Source organism: Hypanus sabinus, chromosome 6 (assembly GCF_030144855.1).
Source record: "Hypanus sabinus isolate sHypSab1 chromosome 6, sHypSab1.hap1, whole genome shotgun sequence".
NCBI lineage: Eukaryota > Metazoa > Chordata > Chondrichthyes > Myliobatiformes > Dasyatidae > Hypanus > Hypanus sabinus.
The window spans coordinates 43784725-43808596 of NC_082711.1; the positions used below are offsets into that span (position 1 = coordinate 43784725).

At 42.0% G+C, this 23872-nt stretch overlaps 1 protein-coding gene across 12 annotated transcripts in view; it reads left to right on the forward strand.

Annotated features, from left to right (window-relative positions):
• mpp7a (MAGUK p55 scaffold protein 7a) overlaps positions 1 to 23872 on the forward strand; it is a 459090-nt gene that overhangs the window by 117566 nt on the left and 317652 nt on the right. For 10 of the 12 annotated variants that reach the window (XM_059972009.1, XM_059972017.1, XM_059972015.1 and 7 more), the window contains one exon: positions 3309 to 3405. The exons of the other annotated variants lie outside the window; for them this stretch is intronic. The gene's annotated coding sequence lies outside the window, so the exon portion shown is untranslated. The remainder of the gene's footprint in view (positions 1 to 3308; positions 3406 to 23872) is intronic. 12 annotated transcript variants of the gene reach the window in all.

Sequence of the window (23872 nt, forward strand, 5' to 3'; positions counted from 1 at the left end):
TTCTCTAAATTGTGACTGAAGAATTTTAGTTACGGTTGTCAGTGTCAATGGAGACTTTTTTGCTCTGCCTCATGTTTTTCTTGAATCAACCATCGAGGATAGATGTTGACAGCTAATCATGAGGCATTCCATTCAGCTAACTGACTGAGTATTTGGCTTTGTTTGCATTGACCGTAATCTGAAATTCTGTCAGGACTCTTAGTATTTTGATTCCCAGTAATTCCAAAGAAGCATTCCATCTTAACTGTTTGGAGTATGTGACTCGACTTTCACAATCACAGGGTTTGATCAAGACTACTTAGTGTTCAAGGTCAACAGCTTTGAAAATATCTGTTAAGGCAAGTGATTTGGTAAATATCCTAATAATGTTAAATGCACTTGTTTGGTATTTTAGGCATTTTTAAATGACTTGCTTGAGAATTAAACAGTTCTACATGGTTGATGCAGTTAATTTATTTCTGTAGACAAATATATTACAAGTTTGTTCAATTATAAAATGTCATTGATTGAAGCATCACATGCAGGTTACTGAAGCTGCAAAACATTGAGAAATCAGCTCAAATTGACAATTCTTCGTCAGTTTTTCTTTGGGGCAGCACTTAATCTCAATGTGCTGCATTGTTGATAATGACATTTCTTGATATATTTGTGAAATACATTGATAATTTGAAAAATTCCATTATGTAAACAAACATCAATGATTTAAAAAATGTTTTTCTCTTTAAAAATTGGATATATTACTTTGCTGGTATTAACAGATTTCATTGGAAACTTATTAAGTCTGGTATTTTCAGAAAGAAATGTTCTTTAAAAAAAACAGCCAAATGCAGAAATGTTGTCACTAATTATAGGATATGGCATGTTAGTAGTACCCATGGAAAGTTACTACTTCAGGCTGATGGCTCTTAAAATGGTTTTATAAGGATCTGGAGATTTGCTGTGCCACTTTTCAACTATAAGGGATTTTTACTGGCCTTCCAACGGGCAGAGCAATTGAAAAGTTCTCATGAAGTCAAAGGCACAATGAACTAAGATTTTGTTTAATTTGACATGAAAATAATTACAGCAAAGAAATGTGGAAAAATACTGGAATGTCATCAATAACTATATTTAATTATTTTTATCACTAAGTTTTATTGCAACACTAACAAATTACATTCAATACAACCAGTTGCTGATTACATTTTGGCTGTTTAACCCAGCCACCTCCCCCAGCCCTCATTGCCATCCCCCCTCCACCCCTCATCCTCTTCCTCATCCCCACCACTCTCTCTGTCCCTCCCTGTCCCTGCCCTGTCTCTGCCCCCCCTTTAGAGGACCTCATTTGTAACATTAATCTGGGGAGGGAGAGATGCCTTACTTTTATCTGAATAACTATTTATTTTAAACAGATTTGAATTATTTGAGGAATTTTTTTTGTTGTTATGGGAAGTTGCAAAGCAGTAATTGTGGCTTGGTGTGCTAGCTAAGGTTCTCACCTGCAACTAAGTGTAACATTTTTAGTACATATTTGCCTTTTACAGCAGCATTTTATTTATTTCTGGATTGTACAGAAGGTGTCTAGAGTTTAATTCAGATTTGTGAGATTTGCACTATGAGAAGGCACAAACATGACAGTGAATGATAAGGCCCCAAGGAGTAAAGGAGGAATCTAGGAGTCAAGGGACTTGGTTTCCTGAAAGTGAGGCCTCATTGATGGGTCACTGGTGGAAAAAAGGTGAGCAGCTTCAAGTTTCAGGGGATCTAACCAGGACCTAGCACGTTAATGTTGTCAAGAAAAGAAGAAGGTATGCAAGTGGTTCTACTTTATCAGGAGTTTGAGGAGATTTGGTATGCCACCAAAGTCTTTTGTAGATGTACTGGGGAGAGCATTCTGACTGGTTGCATCTCAGCCTGGTTTTGAGGTTCTACTGCTCTGGATCAGAAGAAATTGCAGAGGGTAGTGGATGCGGCTAGACATGAGCACAATCTTTTACTATCAGAGACATCTTCAAGAGGCATCCCCAAAAGGCAGCAGCATCGTCCTTGCCCTCTTCTTTACTACTCTCAAGGCAGAGGTACAGAAAATGATTCAAGATGTTTCCTTCTGTCTTCAGATTTTTGAAGTACCTCCTCGTTATTCCTTCCTTTGTCCTCTGTTTTGTAATTAATAATACTTTTGTCTTGGCACTGTACTGCGCCCTGAAAACAACTGATTTCCCATTATATAAGTGATGATAAACCTGATTATGATTCATTTGTCATTCTCAAGTACTCAAGTAAACAATGGCATTTTAGCTATTAAAATTTCTCAAAAATTTAAATTTTTCATGTTCTTAAGAATATAAAAACTTAATGTATTCAAAATTCAGGGTATTCTGTTGAGGGTTCCTGGAGAATACCTGCTGGATTTGATGACTGATGATTTTTCTCCTCAGCCAGCCTCAGCACCTCCAGTGACTCCATTCACAGTCACAACAGCAATCAAGAAAGAATTTTTTTTAGGCATATCAATATCCTGCTTGGATTTTTCAAATAACAAATTAAAAAAAAGTCCAAGCAGGAGATGGATAAACTTAAGATCGGAGCTATCTGTGTTACGCAATGGAATAATTAATTTAAGCATTGATGCATTCTTTTTTTAATAAGCAGTCAATTCTGCAAGCACTTCGCAGAACAGTGAGCATCAATAGGAAGCTGACCTTATGGGTTAAGTGACCTTCCAGTTGGAAAATTGAGAAGACAAGTAAAAGAAGTGAAGTGTTTTTTTTTATTGCATGTGGGGGAAGGTGAGAGAACAGTGTGATAAATCACAGACCAAATTTGTTCGGGTAATACATTTTTTTAAAAATAGTCAGATTTTAGAGAAATGAAGCAGGAACAAAGTCATTTCCATGCAGATGAAAAAGAGACCCATCTGTATTTGTTAAATATAGTCTTGATGGCTGCATCTTGTGTCCCCTTTCAAATGCCAAGTTACTTTTTTCACATGGGTGTGCTTGTTAGTTAGTTGCATGTACTGCAGATTTATGAATGAACCATAAAATTAGTGATAGCATTTGTTTTGATATCAACCAGATAACCCTGGAAAGGCAATAGTCATAGCTTCTAGGTTTGTAATGCACTATTTTTAGGAAATTAAATGCAATTGTTTCAAAGTTTAATCTGAAACTGACTATCTTGAAATTGTGGTGGAGAAAGAAGTAGTAAGCTTTGTTTTCTTAAGACTTCTGTTTCCAGGTACCAGATGTTATCAGTTATTTTGATGTAGTGTTATGATTTAGGCTCTAGCAATAAGCAGCTCAAAATGTCTCTTCATTTCCCTTCAGGGCTGATATTAAGGCAAAAGCTTGGAATCCAGAAGAAGCTTGCTTGTTCTTCATCTCAAAGTTTACATTTTCTGTGGCGTTTCATCCACATTGTCAGGTATGGTATCTACCATTGTACCTTGCATTCAGTGGTGACTTCTGAATTGAAGTAGTTGCTGTTTGTACTTTGTCTGAAAAACATAATTGAAATATGAGCTAATTATAAACATGAGATTCTGCACATGTTGGAAATTCAGAGTTGTGTACACAAAATATTGGAGGAACAGCCGGTCAGGCAGCATCTAAGGAAAGGAATAAACAGTTGACATTTTAGGCTGAGACCTTTCAGAGCAGGAAAGGACGGGGGTTTGAGGGGGGGGGGCAGTTGCGGAGAGGGGAAGGAATACAAGTTAGAAGGTGATAGATGAAGCAGGCTGAGTCGGAAAACTAAAGGGTTGGAGAAATCTGATAGATGAGAGTAGACTATTGGAGAAAGGGAAGAAGGAAGGGGCACTAGGGCGAGGTGATATGCAGATAAGTCATAAGAGGCCCCTGGGTAATAGAAAAAGGGGGGAGGGAAAAATAAATTACCGGAAGAAGAAATCAATACTCATGCCATCAGGTTGGAGGCCACCTAGATGAGGTATGAGGTGTTGCTCCTTCATCCTGAGAGTGGCCTCATTATGACAATAGAGGAGGTCGTGGACCAATGTGTCGGAAGGGAATTGGGGATAGGAATTAAAAAGGTTGGCCACAATGTGACAGTATTTTTTCTTCCCACAGTCTTTTTTTGTTTAATGTGGTTTAGTGTTTTGGTTAACACAAATAGCCCTGAATCTATAATGACAAACTCAGTGAGTAACTCGTCAGTATTATTTAGTGAGCATTGAGATTTGGCTGAATGATCCTTTGTGTGCTTTTACAGATAGCTATGTGGAATATTGTGTCTTATGTTGAATCATAGTTGTGCTGCATAGTAATGGATCATTCAGCCCACTACATCCACATTGATTATGTCCATATACATTTATCTCATTTACCTACATTAAGTCTGAATCCTATTATACAGGCTATTCAAGTACCTGTATAAATGCATCTTCAGGGTAATGATTTGATCTGATTCTTCCTCCTCCTCCTCCTTAAGCAGCAAATCCCAGATATCAATTGCTCCCTGCAGTTTAGAAAAACAACTTATATCCCAAATCTCGAAGACTCTTTCCCCTCAAGTTCCACTGTTGCCTCCTTGTTTTTAATTATAATGCCCTGGTTCACATCTTTACTGTTATACTGTAGGTATTTCATTTAGCAGTTCTGTAAGAGCAGTCTGTTTGGGTTATTGTTGAAGATGAAGGTGATGAATATGTGCAGTCCAACTAGGATGGTGGAACTGGGGGAGGGTTTTTTGTTGAGGGGCACTAAGGTTGGTCTTGGGGCTTTTGTTTGGTGGGAGATGAAGAGAGAACTGGTTGTAGGCTACAACACAGTGGGAGACCCGTTTGGATTGCGAGTGATATTTGGAAGGTGGTGTGGGCGTCCATGCAGACCGAGGGCCCAACACATGAGTAACAGAGAAGTTCAAAATAAGCCCCAACTTGTGCACATTTGACTGTCTAATTATAATGGGCCCTTTTTGGTTTTTTTTCTTCCTTTACTAACCCTTTAGTTAAGTAAGTTTCATAAATATAATTCTATTAGTCGTACGCAGTGTGCTGTCTGTTATTTCTCGGCACTGAGTTATAACAGGGTAGCAGATTGCACAGCATCCACACAAACCGGGGTTTGGGGTGGGAAAGACGTCTCAATCTCATCGGTTTGGCAGGACCGGAGTGTGTTTTTCCTAGACTTGCACAGCCAAGGAAATCAGCAGTGTTTCATTTGTTGGGTCTTGAGTGGAATCAATTTCATTGGATGCTGTGTGCTTTCCCTGAGCATTGATCGATGGCTTGTGTGATTAAGCTGGTGTTAAACTGTTGTCCAGTAAAGTGATTAAGGTAAGTTGTTATAGACACTGCAGGGATTGAGCTGAGGTTTGACCAAATGGTGGGCAAAGACTTTGTTTCCGTTCAGACTAACGCTGATGTAACGGAAGTGGATCTGCCTGGTACCATTGGGCCCCTGGGAGAGGAGGAGCCATGGGCTGTCCGTACTTTCCAGGAGGAGGGGAGTCTGGGTGAATGTGCCAAATCGAGTTTCCCGTAGTTGGGGGCGGAGACCTTAAAGACCAGTTGTTCTCGTTTCTGCGCAACGAGGGGAAGGGTTAGTCTAATGTGGAAGGTCTTAAGAATCCTCTAATGAGGGGTGAGCATTCTACCTCCCGAATAAATTAAAAAAAAAATGCCCAGGATCAAAGTACCTGCTGTCACAGGCTCAGCATGTTCTCGGGAATGAAGCCCACCCCTAAAGGGGAAGAGGAGTGTGAGACTTGGGCAGAGCAGACCTCTCAGGTGCTGGATGAGTGGTAGTGCTCTGATGACATAAAAAGTAGGGATGGTAGAGAGTTTGAGGGGGCCGGCTGCTGACGTAGTGAGATCCTTAAAGACACAGCCCCTTTGCTACCTCTGTGGGCTACGTGCAAGCACTAGAAAATGCTTCTGGTGTGATGGAAACCCCGATGGAGCTTGTGGCACAGTTTTAGAACATGTTTCAGGAGAAGGGAGAGTAAACTTACCCCCTACATTTTTCGGCTGGAGAGGTAGCCGAGGTACTTGTGGCATAGGGGGACTGAAGTGAATTGGCGAAGAATGGACCAAGTGGTGAAAGGTGCCCAGTCTCAGGACCTGATCACTTGGGGTCTCCAAATGTTCTGTAAGAGTGCCCCCCCCCCCCCCCAGCAAGTTGGTTGAGCTGATCGGAGAAATAAGAGGGGAGGAGAATGTGAAGGAGGTAAGGGACACCTTCATTAGCAGGGTACTCTCCTCAGTAGTTGTCCCCTTGGCTGAGGTGACCACTGATAACCCACCCTAAGGAGTGGTGAAGGAACCCTTGGCAGAGTTGAGGGCCTAGATGTCCTGGTTGTTATTGGTGGGTGCGGCCACCTGGCACAATAAAGTCAACAGGAAGTTGGACCCCTGAGGGGAAGGACTAAGCAGAGGGCTGCTAGTGAACAGGGTCCCACAAGAAGGGGAGCAGCCATTATTGTCTGTTGTAACTGTGGTGAAGAGGGACACTTCAGATGGGAGTGTGAAGGATGGGGGAAATCCCTCAGAGAGTGAGTCCCCAGATGGCTAAGTGGAGAGACCCAGTGAGGGAATGGCCAGGCATCCTGGCGGACACATTCCCAACAATATATCAAGGAACGCCCAAAAGCAAAGAACCCTATTCCTGAAGGCTTAGTGGGGCCAAGCTCTAGTGTATTGCTACAGATAGAGGGTAACTATGCTAGAGCCATATTTCACATCGGCTCTCAGGTTGCTCTGCTGTACCATTCGTTTTACAACCGATATTTGACGCATTTACCATTGACACCACTCATTGTGTTAGAGATCTGGGGTCTTGGTGCAGATAATTATTATGATGGTTACTTGTCATTGAAGCTGGAGTTTTTGGAGGCAGATGTGGGAACAGCTGAGGTCTTTGATACATTAGTGTTGGTTTGTCCGGACCCAGTCAAGAGGGGCAAAGCTTCAATTCTTGTGGGGATGAATACTCCTATTGTGAGCAGGTTAGCGGGAACCTGCAAAGAGAAAGTTAGAGAAAGCTTTCTGAAAACATTGTCCATTCACCCTGTGTTCCAAGCTGCTTTTGAGCAAGTGATGATGCGTATAAACAAAGGTCTGTGTGGTACATCTAGTCCAAACTGGTCATGTTATGCCCTGGGGATGTAGTGAGATTGATGGGAAACCCCATATTTCCCAGAGTGCCTAATGCAGAGTCCCTCTTGGTGGATGCTCCGGAGGTCCACGAGGAAGAGTCATGCTTACCTGCTGGGGTACTGGTGAGGGCCGAACTGCAGAAGCCCTTGGTTGTTCAGGTGAACAGGATGACAGTGATTGTCAGGAACACTTTGGAGTGGGAGGTCACCCTCAGGCGGGGGATGCCAACGGCTCACCTCTTTTCAGTGATGGTAATGTCTATTATCCCTGAGAGGCAAGCCAGGGAGAAACTCTCTTCAAAAAAAGAAAGGTGACTGCTGAGTCATTCAACATTGGGGACTCATTGGTACCTGGAGGTTAGAAGAAGAGGTTGATAGAGAAAATGCTGAAGCTGGAAAATGTCTTTACTACAGATGAGTTTGATGTGGGTTGCTCCAAGAACACTCACCACACCATCTGAGTGACAAGGGACACCCATTCAGAGAAAGGTCATGACGACTGCTGCCTACAGTGGTGGAGGATGTTCGGCGGCATCTGCAGAAGTTGAAAGAAGCTGGGATCATCACAGAGTCCAAAATCCCTTGTATGCCTCCAATAGCTATGAAGTGCTTTGAGCAATTGGTTATGGCACACATCAACCATAACCTGCCGGTCAACTTCGACACTTTGCAATTCGCCTACCAGAGCACCAGGTCAACGGCAGATGCCATCTCTCTGGCACTACATTCCTCCTTAGAACACCTGGAGAATAAAGACACATATATAAGGCTCCTTTTCATCAACTACAGCTCTGCCTTTAATACCATCATTACAAATAAATTGATTCCTAAGCTCCAGAACCTGGGTCTTAGCACTCAGACCTGCAGCTGGATCTTCAACTTCCTCATAGACAGGACCCAGGCTGTAAAAATAGGGGACAAGCTCTCCTCTACAATCACTCTGAGCACCGGTGCCCTACAAGGCTGTGTACTCAGCCCCCTGCTGTACTCACTGTGCACCCATTATTGTGTAGCCAAGTTTCCATTAAACTCAATATACAAGTTTGCTGATGATACCACAATTGTAGGCCGTATCTTGGGTAATGATGAGTCTGAGTACAGAGAGGAAATTAAGAACCTGTTGGAATGGTGCGAAAACAATAACCTATCCCTCAATGTCAGCAAGACAAAGGAATTGGTTGTTGACTTCAGAAGGGGTAGCGGACTGCACAACCCCATCTACATCGGTGGTGCGCAGGTGGAACAGGTCAAAAGCATTAAGTTCCTCGGGGTGAATATCACAAATGACCTGACTTGGTCTAAACAAGCAGAGTCCACTGCCAAGAAGGTCCACCAGTGCCCTTACTTCCTGAGAAAGCTGATGAAATTTGGCCTGTCCCCTAAAACCCTCACTAATTTTTATAGGTGCACCGTAGAAAGCATTCTTCTAGGGTGCATCACAACCTGGTATGGAAGTTGTCCTGTCCAAGACCGGAAGAAGCTGCAAGAGGTCATGAACACAGCCCAGTATATTTCACAAACCATATCTTCCGTCCTTGGACTCACTTTACACCGCACGCTGTCGGAGCAGTGCTGCCAGGATAATCAAGGACACGACCCACCCAGCCAACACACTTTTTGTACCACTTCCGTCTGGGAGAAGGTTCAGGAGCATGAAGATACATACGGCCAGCTTCTTTCCAACTGTGATGAGACTGCTGAACGGATCCTGTCCCAGATCTGGGCTGTACCTTCCAAATACCTGGACCTGTCTTGCACTACCTTACTTTTCCTTTTCTATTTTCTAATTATGATTTATAATTTAAATTTTTATTATATTTACTTTGATTTGTCCTTCAGGGAGCGTGAAGCACAGAAACAAATATCGCTGTGATGATTGTACGCTCTAGTATCAATTGTTTGGTGACAATAAAGTAAAGTATAGGTATAGTGGTGGCCAGGAAGAAGAAAGGGAAGGTACGGATGTGTGTGGATTATCAGACTCTGAACAAACGTGCAGTCCCTGACCAGCATACAGTCCCTGGAATCGAGGATGTACTAGCCTGTCTTAGTGGTGTGAAGTGCTTCAGTCTGCTGGACTTGAGGAGTGAGTATTATCAGATCCCCATGAGTGAGGCTGACAAAGAGAAGAGTGCATTCATATGTTCACTGGAATTCTTCCAGTTTGAGAGGAAGCCTCAGGCCATACTGGGAGCCCCTGTGTGTCATGTAGAAAGTGGTGGAGGATAAGAACTTGTTTGAGGTATTGGTTTGCCTGGATGATCTCAGTGTTCGAGTCCATCTTGGAAGAACATGAAGCAAGGCTACTGAAGGTACTGGGCAGCTTGAAAGCTGGACCAGTGCCAGTTCTGCGGGACGTGTGTCAACTGTGTTGAGCATATAGTCCTACGGGATAGAGTAGCTACGGATCCGTCCAAGACAGAGGTGGTGACCACATGGCCAAGGCCACAGACTGTGAGCGCCTTGTGCTTGTTCCTTGGATGCTGTGGATATTATTGGAGGTTCGTGAAGGACTACTCTAAAGTGAGTCACCTTTTAAATCAGCTTTTGTGTGGTTATCCTCCCTTGGGGAAGAAAGGGAGGACAGAAAGGGAGAGGTTGGTAAAGGTTATGTTAGCCCTTTGGAGCATTTTGGAATGCGATGGCTTGCGAAATGTGAAGATCCCTTTCTGTTGCTGAAGGAGCTGCTGATGAAAGCGCCTATGCTGGCTTTTGCAGATCCCTGGTTTCTGTGTGTATTGCATACAGGTCCCAGCAGAGAGGGCTCAGAGTGAATACTGTACAAGAATCAGGACAGAGAGTTGAGACCTGTGGTGTTTGTCAGCTAGAGTCTGTCACGCTTTGAATGAAACTACCTCATGCGCTAACTGGAGTTCCTGACATTGAAATAGGCTGTGGTGAATAAGCTGAGTGACTGTCTATATGGTACAAAGTTCGAGGTGAGGACAGACAACAACCAATTAACTTGTATCCTGACCTTGGCGAAATTGGGCATCATGGTTTGCGGTGTTGTCTGCCTATAATTTCAACCTGAAGTACCGGCTGGGGAGTCAGAACATTGATGCCGATGTGTTGTTCCAATGTGCACATAAAGAGAATGGGAGAACATTCCTGTCCCCTGAGTTAAAACTATGTGCTAGTTTTCCATCACAGGGAAGGCAAGGGCAGAATGGAGCGGTAGATCATTTGGGAGCTTCTGATGGTGCCATTCCACAAACTGACTGCTCTGAATACAGAGCAGTTGCCATAATTGAGCCCTTAGGAAGTGCAGCAAGATGACCAGTGTATTGGTGCTGTTTGCTCAGTGGTTGTGCTTAAGTAAGTTTCATAAATATAATTCTATTAGTTATATGCAGTGTGTTGTCTGTTAGTTCTTGGCACTGACTTGTAACGGTAGCAAATTCCACAGCATCCACACAAACCAGGGTTTGGGGTGGGAGAGCCGTCGCAATCTCACGGGTTTGGTGGGACTGTAGTTTGTCTTCCCTAGGCTTGCATAGCCAAGGAAACTAATGGGGTTTCATTAGTTTTACTCTCGGAGTGGTGAGCTTGTATGCCTTCACCATTTGATCCACTTTCAAGGAATCATGAATTTGAACACCAAGGTCCTTATACTCATCAAAATACAATGTACTATTGATGTCTCAGTCCTATTTGACCTTCAAAATACATCGCCGTAAACTTGTTGGGATGAGATTCCATCTGTCAAAGATCTTCACAACTTTGCATCTGATTGTAATCCTGATACAGATTTGGGCAACTTTGTCAGCACCTCCAATTTATGCTAATCACACCAACTCACTGCCTGCTGTGTATGTACATGCAAGTTGATGTATAAGCAGCAATTATCAATCCCTGTTGTACTAACATCAATAACACTTACCATGCCATTCCACACCCACACTTTAAGTCTGATTACCTGGCTGTACTTCTACTTCCTGAATATAGGCAGAGACTGAAGTATGCAATACCAGTAGAGGGGATCAAGAAGATATGGGCAAGGGAAGCACAGGAGCACCGACAGGACTGCATTGAGTTGGTCAACTGGACAATATTTAGGGATTTGTCTGAGTCTGAACAAATGCACCATAGTTGGTGGATGTGTGGATGAGTGTGCCCATGAGAACTTAACGTACGTATCTGAATCAAAAGTTGTGGATAACTCGGGATGTTCGTAGTCTGCTGAGGCATACAAGTCTGGTAATCAGGGATTATACAAAGAGGCCAGGTACATCTTATGGGGATCTATCTCAAGAGGAAAACAACTATTCCAATTGAGGTTGGAAGCAGAATTGGGTGCATGCCAATTCTGACAGGGTTTGCAGGCCATTATTTCCTAGGAAACAAAACCTAATATCTTGAGTGGCAGTGATACTTCACTCCCAGATGAGCTCGACACCTTTTTATGCACGCTTTGAAAGGGAGAATAAAGCTACAGTTGTGAGGGTTCCTGTAGCATCTGGGAACCCTATCATCCCTGTCTTGGAGGCCACTGTCAAAGCGTCTTTCAAGAGGGTGGACCCTTTCAAGGAGACAAGCCCCTATTGTGTACCTAGTAGAGCTCTGAAAACCTTTGTCAATCTACTGGTGGGTGTGTTCAATTAGTCATTGCTACAGCTGGAAGTTCCTGTCTGCTTCAAAAGAACAACAATTATAGTAGTACTCAAGAAGAGCAGGGTTAGCTTGCCTTATGACTGCCTTATGTTCTCTCATTTACAATGATTAACTGCTTTGAGAGCTTGATTATGCCTCGTATCAACCCCTGTCTCAGCAAGAATCTGGACCCACTGCAATTTGCTGATCACCACACTAGGTCTACAGTGGACATTATCTCATTGGATCACCTAGGCTACACAAAGTACCTATGTCAGGCTTCTGTTTATTGACTATAACTTATCATTTAACACAATTGTTTCTGCAGTTCGGATCAAAAAGCTCCAAATCCTGGGCCTCTGTACCTCCCTTTGCAGCTGGATCCTTGACTTCCTCTCTGGAAGACTTCAATCTGTGCAGATTAGAAATAACATCTCCACCTTGTTGATAATCAGCACATGCACACCTCAGTAATGTGTGCTTATTCCACTGCTGTACTGTCTACATCCATGACTGTGTGTCTAGGCATAGCTTATATGCCATCTATAAATTTGCTGAATGCACCACTATTGGAATTTCATACGGTGATGAGAAGATGTACAGGAGTGAGATAGATCAGCTGATTGAGTGGTGTCATAGCGACAACCTTGCACTCAATGTCAGTAAGACCAAACAATTGCTTGTTAACTTCAGAAAGGGTAAGATGAGAGAACACACACCAGTCCTTATCAAGGGATCAGAAGTGGAAAGGGTGAGCAATTTCATGTTCCTGGGCTCAAAGAAGGCATAACAATGGCTATACTTCATTAAGAGTATGAGGAGATTTGGTATGTTGCCTAAGAGACTTGCACATTCCATAGATGTACTGTGGAGAGCATTCTAACTGGCAACATCACTGTCTGGTATTGGGGGGGGGTGGGGAAGGATAAAAATAAGCTGCAGAAAGTTGTAAACTCAGTCAGCTGTATGATTGGCACTAGGGCGGGGGTCGGCAACCCGCAGCTCCGGAGCCACATGTGGCTCTTTTACGTCTGTGCTGCGGCTCCCTGTTGCTTTGGGAAATAATTGGTCAGTATTTAATTAAAATGTATTTTATGTTAGTTTGTTAGTTTTTGAAATGTAATTCTAAATTTGAAGATTATGGTGATCTTGTACAATCTAATTAAGACGTTGTGGCGACCCATTTCCTGACACATCCGAACCGGCTCACAATTAGCCAGCGTTCAGGCTAAGAGAGATAGCCTACGGGGGTTTGTGAGTACGTGTCTTTTGCAGCATCCGCACCCATGGTGGGCGGGTTGAGGGAGGCTTAAAAGCAAGGCTGTTTAGTTCGAATAAAGCTATCTTTGACTGCAGTTTACTGACTGCGTGTAGCACATCGCTACAACGTGTTTTTATCGCTGGCTGTCCAGAGGGAAGGTGCTGAAACGCTTTGTCGCGTGTCTGGAAGAAGTGAAAACTTTCCTGGGCAGCAAAGGGCCCACCTTTCCTGAGCTGGAACAGCCAGAGTGGCTGGAAAAGCTACACTTCATGGTAGACATGACAGCGCACCTGAACACGCTGAACACAGCTCTTCAGGGGTAAGGACGTCCAGCCCTGCACATGTTGGAGGATGTTTTGGCATTCGAGCGCAAGTTGACAGTGCTTGCCAGAGATTTACAGAAAGGCACATTGTCTCACTTCCCCAATTTGAGAGAGTTCAAACAAGGTCACGACATGATAAATTCGGAGTATTTACATTCTGCAATCATCGCAATACAAACATCGTTTGGGAAATGCTTCTGTGAGTTCAGAGAGGAAAAAAACACATTATCCTTCCCGGTCACTCCCCTAAGCATCGATCCATCCCTACTGAATACGACTGCATTGTCAGGTGTAAGTCAACCTGAACAAGTATGATAAATATTTTAATTGCCTATTATTTTACATATATTCATATGTTTTCATTGTTCAGTGAAATAGTCCTTTTATTTTTCAGGTTGACAGCTGGCTGATGTTATTTTTGGTTTGCTGCTGGCGGCAAATTTAAGTTTGGCTTTTTTCATAAATACAAGAAGGACTCAAATAGACGTTGAGTATTTTACTTAAAAGTAACCTTCAACCCAACGTCTTTTTTTCGGAGTTCAAAATGTTTTTGTTGCATGCAGAAATGTAATTTCGTTTTCTCTGCAGGAGTTCATCAATTTCATAAATGCAACACATAGTTTGTTTATACATAGCATAAAGGCAAAACAAAACGTTGTATGCAGTGTTATTTCATTTTAAATGTCAAACGGGTTTTGCGGCTCCCAGTGTTTTCTTTTCTGTGGGAAACGGGTCCAAGTGGCTCTTTCAGTGGTAAAGGTTGCTGACCCCTGCACTAGGCTCTCCAGCATCCAGGATATCTTCAAGAAGTGATGCCTCAGAAAGGTGGCATCCATCATGAAGGACCCCATTACCAGGGCATGCCCTCTTCTCATTATTACCAGCAGCAAGGAAGTACCGGCGCCTGAAGGCACACACTTTATTATTCATGAACAGCTTCTTCCCTTCTGCTGTCAGTTTTCTGAATGGATATTGAACCCACGAACACTACCTCACTACTTATTCTTTGAAATGAGCTCATTTCATGCTGCCCGATCCAGCTTGACCACAGCATCTGCAGTGTACTTCGTGTTTACTTATTCTTTGCTTCTCTTTGCACTACTTACTTAATTTAACTTTTAAAATGTATATATTTACTGTAATTTAGTTTTTATTACATAACACCAAACCCATTTTGGAGACAATTGGCATAGCATTAGAAGGTACAGGAAGCTTCTGGACATAAGCCACATGAGGAAGGACAAGATACTCGCTCGGCAGAGGGCTTTTGTCAGTATTGTAGGCAGAGGTTACTTACTGCCTGAATGTCATGATCAAGAATGCTATTAAGCAGGAAACCAGAACTCTTTCAGAACACTTGAATGCAATAGATTGTAACTGATTCAAAATTTCATGTGCTCAATTAACATTTCTTTCCCTGTACCATGGAAATTTTAGAACTTGAAACAAAATATTGCTGTCTGTTGCAGTGTATGTAAAACTGCAGAAAATCCTTTATGCAGTGTATTCTTTGAAGGAATATACTGCCCTCTACTGTTTTCTTTCCAATAAACACCTCAGTGACTAGTAAAATCAAACACAAATCTCACAAATGGTGGATGGAAGTAGAGAGCAGCACATACAAAGTGCTAGGGGAACTCAGCATGCCATGTAATATCTATGGCGAGGAATAAATATTCATCATTTCAGGTCAAGACCAGTTGTTTTCATCAGCAGTTAAAATTAATTGTTGATATAGAATATGTCAAATTTTAACTGTTGTTTGGTTGGGGGGGGGGATGCTGAATGTTTTTGGGAGGGAGGCAAAAGGCAGGAAATTATAGGCCAGTTAGCTCGTCTTTAATCATTGGTAAGATGTTAGAGTCCATTATTAAGGATGAGGTTTTGGAGTACTTGGAGCCACACGATAAAATGTACCAAAGGGAATTTTTGCCTGATAAATCTGTTTGAATTTGAGGAGGTAACAAGTATTAGACAAAGAAGAGTTAATAGATGTTTACTTGCATTTTCAGAAGGCCTTTGATTAAGGTGCTGCACTTGAAGTTGGAAAGCAATTTAGGAGTCCTTGGATAGAAGATTCGCTGACTGGCAGAAGGCAGTGTGGGAATAAAAATGGCCTTTTCTGGTTGTCTATCTGTGACTAGTGGTCTTCCGCAGGGGTCGGTGTTGGACCCACGACTTTTCATGTTGTATGTTAACGATCTGGGTGTTGAATTGATGACTTTGTGGTCAAGTTTGCAGATAATACAAAAATAGAGGGTGGGGCGGGTTGTGTTCAGGAAACAATCTGCTTAAGGGTGTAGGCAGATTAAGAGAACGGGCAAAGAAATGGCAGATGGAATATAGTGTAGGGAAGTCTATGGTTGTGCACTTTGGTAGGAGGACTGGAGGTGGAAACTATTTTCTAAATGGGAAGAAAATTCAAAAATCAAGGGTGCGAAAGGACTTGGGAGTCCACGTGCAGGAATCCCTAAAGATTGCAGGTTAGTTGGTTGTATGGAAGCCAAAAGCATACATTTCAAGAATGTAAAAGCAAGGATGTAATACTGAGGTTTTATAAGGAGATGATGAAACCACTTTGGAGTATTGTGAGCAGTTGTGAGCTCCATATCGAAGAAAAAATGTGGTGGCATTGGAGAAGGTATAGAGGAGGTTTGTGGGAATGAAAGGATTAATGTCGGAAAAGCGTTTGACTCTAGCCCTGTACACTCTGGAGTTTAGAAGAAAGTGTGGGGGGAGTTGGGGGGAGAAATAATCTCATTAAAACTTTCCACGTAATGAAAAGCTGGGATAGTGGACATGGAGAGGATGTTATCAATTGTAGCAGAGTCTAAGATCAGACAGCACCGCCTTAGAATCTTTGGGCACCCCTTCAGAACAGAGATGAGGAGGAATTTCTTTAGTGGTTAGTCTGTGGAATTCATTGCCACAGACAGCTGTGGAGGCCATTGGATATATTTAAAGCGAAGGTGGATAAGTTCTTGATTACAAGGGCATCAAGGGATGCATACAGAAAACAGAAGAATAGGGCTGAGGGGGAAAATATATCAGCCCTGATTTAAGGACAAAGGAGACTTAATGGTCAGAATGTCCTAATTCTCCACTGATATCTGTGCTTTTATGGAAAAGTTGATTTTAAATGGCATTTGAACACTGCTATAAGTTGGAGGTTTCACATAGTCAGTTTCAGAAGTCTGTAAGACTTTAGGCCAAATGGCCTGGCTCTGCTCCATCAAACTGACTACACCATTTGATCATGGCTGATCTGTTTCCTCCTTGACCCCATTTTCGCGCCTTCTCGCCATAACCTTTCATTGTTTGACTTAGCAAGAATATATTAACCTCCGCTTTAAATGCGTGACCTGGCCTCCACAGCTGCCTGCGCAATGAATTCCACGGATTCACCACCCCCTGACTAAAGAAATTCCTTCTCATCTCTGGTCAAAATGGACGTCCTGCTATTCTGAATTTGAGCCCTCTGGTGCTAGACTCACCTGTTACAGGAAAGATACTCCCCACGTCCATTCAATCAACTTTTCAGCATTTGATATGTTTCAATGAGATTCCCCCCTCATTCTTTTAAATTTCAACAAATACAGGCCAAGAGCTATCAAGTGCTTCTTGTATAGCCTTTCAATTCTGGAATCATTTTTGTCAACCTCCTTTGCATTTGCAAAGGAGCACAGCCTTTAGATAAATGGCCCAAAACTTCTCAATACTCTAAGTGAGGCCTCACCAGTCCCTTATAAAGCCTCAGCATTACATCCTTGTCTTTATATTCTAGTCCTCCCAAAGTGAATGCTGACATTACGTTTGCATTCTTCACCACTGACTCAACCTGCAAGTTAACCTTTATGGCATCTTGCATGAGGGCTGCAGTCCTTTTGCACTTCGAATGTTTGAATTATTTTCCCCGTTCAGAAACTAGTTTATGCTTTTACTCCTTCCACCAAAGTGCATGACCGTATACTTCCCAACACTGTATTCCATCTGCTGCTCCTTTGTCCAAATCTTCCAAATCTGTCTATTCCCTCTGCAGCCTCCCTGGTTCCTCAACACTACCTGCCCTCCACCTATCTTCATCTCACCTGCAAACTTGGCCACAAAGCCATTAATTCCATCATCCAAATCACTGATATATAACATACAAAGAACTGGTACCAACAGGGACCCTGCAGAGCACTACAAGTCACTGGCAGTCAATCAGAAAAGGCTCTCTTTATTCCCACTCTTTGCCTCCTGCTAATCAGCCGTTGTTGGATTCTGTTCACCTGTAGGCTGCTAGTATCTTTACTGTAATGCCATGGACTCTAATCTTGCTAAGCTGCCTTGTGTGGCAGATTGTCAAAGACCTTCTGAAAACCCAAGCACACATCATCAAAGGACTCCATGAACATCATTCTTGTTTAGTGCTTTTCTTATAGTGGGCACATGAACAGAGACTTTAACAAGTTCTAGAAGTTTCTGCAGATCTTATGCTGTTACCCTTGAGTTCTTTCCCAGCTCCTTCAGCATTTGCACCTTGTGCTGTTGGTGTGGTTTTTGCAGGATGCCCACTCCAAGGAAGAGTAGCAACTATACTGGTTCCTCCATTTGTAGATAACTTCTCTTGCTGTGGACTGATGAACACTTAGGTCTTTAGAAATGCTTTTGTGGCCTTTTCCAGCTTCATGCCCCTCTACAGTTCTTTTGAGGTCCTCTGAGGATTATTTTGACCTTGACCTTTATGGTGCATGTAAACAGATCTTTCTTGAGAAGAGCAGGCTCTGTCAGTAACCTGACTTTGTGTCTTCATTATACAGTCGGCCCTCCGTAAACGCAAATTCCGCATGAGCAAATTCACCTAACCGCGAATCACGAAAACCTGGAAATGCTCTTCCAGCACTTGTTGTTCGAGCTTGTAGACTTTTTTTGTTGTTATTAATCCCTAAGCAATTAAGTATAACAACTATTTTACATGGCATTTACATTGTATTAGCTATTATAAGTAATCTAGAGATGATTTAAAGTATACGTGAGGATGTGCGTGGGTTATCGTGGATCGGAATCGAAAAAAATCAGAAGTTCTCTTATGAAGTAAGTTGGAACGGGTACATCCGATATTATTTAGAATCAGTTAGTCAAATGTTTGTCTTAGTATATATTATACATTTTACATTTCTATGCATATAAAACACTTGAGAACGATCGATTCAGTGTGCTCTCCACCGTGCCGAGTTGATGTGGAGGATCAAAAACCTGAAACCTCAAAACGCAATAATTAAACCACTGCGTTGCTGAGTAATAATTGTAGCTTTCATCAGGACAGAGCCTTTCTCACTTTATCCTTTAAAGTTGTTCCGTTCGTTGACTGATGGCGTTTTGCCTCTTTCCGATCGCTTTATTATTCCCGCTTTATTTTCAATCGTGATCGTGATTATTTTCGTGAACAGAAACACTGTGGATTCAGATCTCTGCCATCGGGTCTTGATGCCCACCGCACTGAGCCAGGTTAAATAAGGTCTGGGTTCTGCTGGGCCCTAAGGTCCGCCGCATTGAGACAGGTTGAATAAGGGACTTCAGTATCCGTGAGGGGTCCCGGAACCAATCCCTCGTGGATAAGGAGGGCCGACTGTATACCTCTACTACCACACCTCCAATATTATCTCATTGATTAGAGCACCTGACTTCAAATAGTTTTTGTAGAAGGCATTACCCCAGAAGTTCAAATACTACTTCCAACAAATAAATGTAATATTGGATCATTTTTCTCAAAAAATAAAAGAACAATTTTTTTTTGTTATTTAATCAGGTTCTCTTTATCTAGTTCTAGGACGTGTGAAGATCTAATCACATTTTAGGTTATATTTATGCAGAAATAGAGAAAATTCTACAAGGGTTCACAAACTTTCTAGCAACATTAGAAATCTGGCAACACTGAGTTGTTTCAGTAGTGCTCTTTGTTTCCATAGGACCCACTATTAAAACAACACCACTGAACTCATTAACAAAAACTGAAAATGCTGGAAACACTCATCATGTCAGGTCACTCTTTTGGAAGAGAACATTTCAGTTCAAAGATCCATTAACAGTACTGCGAAGGAGACAAACAAAGCTTGAAGAGATGCATTGAAGGGGGATTGTCTCTGAGGCAAAAGGAAAAACCATGGGGATAAGCCGTGAAGAATGCTGTCTGCTCAATGGAAGGAAGATGCTGTTCCTGAAATGTTGACTGTGTCTGTTCAGGCTCCTGTACCAGCCCTTTGATGGTACCAATGTGAAGGGGGCATGTCCTGGGTGATGGAGGATACCTTTTTGAGGCATTGCCTTTTGAAGGTGTCTTTGATGTTGAAGATGCTGGTACCCATGATGGAGCTGTCGGAATTCACAACTTTCTGCATTGATATGTTGGACCCAGGATTAGATCTACAGAGATGTTGACACCAGCAACTTGATACAGCTCACTTTTGATCCATCAGTGAGGACTGATGTGTGTGTTTCCTCAGCTTCCCCTGGCTGAAGTCCGCAAGCAATTGCTTGTCTTACTGACATTGAGTGCGAGGTTGTTGCTGCGACAGTACTCAATGAACTGATCTATCTCACTCCTGTTTGCCTCATTGTCACCATCTGAAATTGTGCCCACAATAGTTGTGTTACTGACAAATTTTTAGGTGGCATTTCAGCCGTGCCTTGCCAAACAGTCATGGGTGTAGAGTGAATAGAGCAGTGAGCATGCACCCTTCAGGCACACCAGTGTTGATTGTCAGTGAGAAGGAGGTGTTGTTATTTCCGATTTGTATTGACTGTAGCCAAGGATCCAGTTACAGAAGAATGCATTTTTGAATTGAGGGTAAGATTGTGTTGAACGCAGAGCTGTTGTCAATAAACAACAGCCTGAACGTAGGTATTGCTATTGTCCAGGTGATCTAAGGCCCAGTGAAGAGCCAGTGAGATTATATTTGCTGTAGACTTACTGTGACGATAGGTGAAGTGTGGTGAGTCCAGGTCCTTGGGAGTTGGTTCTAGCCATGACCAACCTCTCAAAGCACTTCATCATAGTATCATCAAGAGTAAGCACATAGACAAAAAGACTTGCGAGTTGCAAAATGTAGAGCAGAAACATGAGTCTGGCTGATCAGATTGGTCATGTCCTCCACTCCCAGAGTTTAAGAAGCTTTCCCAGTTCTGACAATGGGTCTTGCATTTCTTTCCTGAGCTGACCTGAATCGATTCAGCATTTTCTGTTTTTATTTTAAGTTTCCAGCAGTGGCAGTTCTTGATTTCCCACTAAAATTCATGATGCTTCAGTTTATCAAGATGGATCCTTTGTAACAGGTCCTCTCAACTACAAGCGTAGGCATAGGGATATTAGCAAAATATTGCCTAGTGCAAATCACTAAACTGTGATGTTATACACTTGTAATAGTTACACTGGTTTGGGTTCACTTAGTAAAGAAAAAGTAAAAAAATAAATAGAAATGAGTGAAACACTTTTGTTGTATCTCCACTGGCTGAGCAGCGTTTAACTTTATTTCTCAGAAAATGATGATGTTTGATAGATTATTCAATTGGCCACTGAGCTCAGAATCAGGTTTATTATCACTGGCATGTGATGTGAAATTTGTTAACTTAGCAGCAGCAGTTCAATGCAATAAATAATCTTGCAGAGAGAGAGAGAAACATAATAATAAAATAATACATAATAAACAAACAAAAATAAATAAGTAAATCAGTTACATATATTGAATAGAATTTTAAAAATGTGCAAAAACAGAAAAACTGTACATTTAAAAAAAGTGAGGTAGTGTCCAAAACTTCAATGTCCATTTAGGAATCGGATGGCAGAGGGGAAGAAGCTGTTCTTGAATCACAGAGAGTGTGCCTTCAGGCTTCTATACCTCCTACCTGATGGTAACAGTGAGGAAAGGGCACGCCCTGGGTGCTGGAGGTCCTTAATAATGGATGCTGCCTTTCTGAGACACCGTTCCCTAAAGATGTCCTGGCAACTTTGTAGGCTAGTACCCAAAATGGAGCTGACAAGATTTACAACCTTCTGTAGCTTCTTTCTGTCCTGTGCATTAGATCCCATCCCTCCATGCCAGATACCAGACAGTGATGCAGCCTGTCAGAATGCTCTCTATGGTACATCTGTAGAAGCTTTTGAGTGTATTTGTTGATATGACAAATCTCTTCAAACTCCTAATGAAGTATAGCCTTCTTTATGACTACATTGATATGTTGGGACCAGGTTAGATCCTTAGGGATCTTGACACCCAGGAACTTGAAGCTGCTCACTCTGTCCACTTCTGATCCCTCTGAGGATTGGTATGTGTTCCTTCATCTTACCCTTCCTGATGTCCACAATCAGTTCTTTTGTCTTACTGACGTTGTATACCAGTTTGTTGCAATGGCACCATTTCACTAGTTGGCATATCTCACTCCTGTACACCCTCTCGTCACCACCTGAGATTCTACTGACGGTGGTATTTTGAAAAATATTTGCTCTTTATGCTTCGCTCTGTCAATTTAAAATTATACCCCCTCATTAGTTGTTTCTATCCTGCGAAAAGTTTTCTAGACTGTTCAGTCAATCTATATTTCTTATCTTGTGTATCTCTGATAGTAATCTCTCAAATTCCTTTGTTTCATAGAGAAAATCTTAGCTTGCTCAACCTTTCTTCATAAGACATGTTCTCTCATTCATGTAGAGTTCTGATAAATCACCTCTGCACCCCCTAAAGCTTTCACATCCTTTTTATAATCAGAATCATTTCGTGAAACAAACTGGAATTTATTGTGGTTGAGTGCCAAAAATAAAACACTGGACAATACCGTTACATAAACCTTAGCTCGCTGAAAGTGGCACAGGCTGATAAAGGTGGTGTTGGGGTATGCTTGCCTTCATCGGTTAGGCATCGAATATTACAGTTGAAGTCATGTCGCACTGTATGAGACTTTAGTTTGGGGTATTGTATGCAGTTCAGATTGGTACATTGCAGGAAGACTTCTGGTCAAGGTGACCCCTGTGTACAACGTTCCTTTTGGTTGACATCTTCTGGATAGATCATGAAACTGGAACTGGAACGGTTGGAGCTTGTGATTTGCAGTTTGGAGATCATTTGGATGTTTCAGCACTCTGCAGTCCCCAAGGAGGCAGAGGCAGCGTGTGGGAACCTCATGGTGAGAAGGGTGCGGGGGTGTGAGCCAATGTTTGACTCCATTCAGTTGATTAAAGCTTCCATTGTTTGCTGATTAAAGCAATAAGGGAGATTGAAACATTGAAGTGAATGCAGAAAGGTGAGCACCAGCTACCTGCCTTTTTATCGCTGGTGAGATCGCTCTGCTACGGAAAGGAAAAGGCCTGCCGCTCTGCCTGAGCTTTCTGTGTTTTGGATATGGACTTGGATTATTGACTTTTTTTCCAGTCTTACAGTTTCTTTTATATTCTGTGTTTTTTGCCTGATCTCCCTCTTTTTGTGTGTAGGGGAGGGGGATTTGGGGATTGATGCGATGCTCGTGTTGCATTCTTTCTTGGTTTGATGGCTATCAGGAGAAGAAGAATTTCAGAGTTATGTACTTTAACAATAAATGAACCTTTGAGGATGTGGAGGCTTTGGAAAAGTAAGTAGAAGAGATTCCCTAGGATGTTACCTGAATTGGAGTGTATTAACCTTGAGGACAGGTTGGATAAACTTGGATTATTTTTTTTGTAGTGTCAGAGGCTGAGGGACTACCTGATGGAAATATATAAAATTGAGGGATGTGGATAGGGTCAATGGAGTCATTTTTTCCCAGGGTGGAAATGTTAAAACTAGAAGCACAGCTTTAAGGTTGCAAATTTTAAAAGAAGATTTATGACACTTTTTTGTAATGCATAGAGTGTTAAGTGTTAGAACATGCAACCAGAGAGGTGTTAGAAACAAATGTGATATCACCATTTGTTAATTTAGGCAGACTCATGAACAGGCAGGGAATGAACTCCATAGGCAGGTAGAGGGAATTAGTTTAAATTTGTTTCATAGTTGGTACAGACATGGTGGGCTAAAAGATCTGTGTTTTATATTGTAAGTAGTTTGCTTTTTTTCTGTCTGTCTAGAATAAGTTGAATTTCCAGAAGTTCTGGCAGTTCCCCAGCAAACATAAATGAGAATCATGATTTCCACTCACAAATACATCATCACTATACTGATTCCAGCATTTTTCACAGCAGAGGTTTTTTTCAAAAGTATTATAAATGGTTGTAAGAGCTTATTTTCTTTCCTTGGACCATCCACTGGATGGTGCTGTTCTGGTTAATTCAAATTCAAGATGGCCTAGTGTCATTTCCTGTACAAAAGTATAAAGGAGAATGAAATAATTGTTAATCCAGATCTGATGATGCACAAAAAAATGAAAGATTAAGAACACAATGATGAAAGAAACACAATAAATATAAGTACTTAAGATAGAGATAAATTGATTATATGTCCATGAAGTGATGCTAGGCTGTACATAAGGATACTGCCAGAAAATTAAAAAAAAGTAGCGGTGGATGTGTTAATTAGCCTCCCTGCTTGTGGAAAGTAAGTTTTTTTTTATTTAGTTTGGTCTTGGTGTAGATGCTATATAGTCTCCTCCC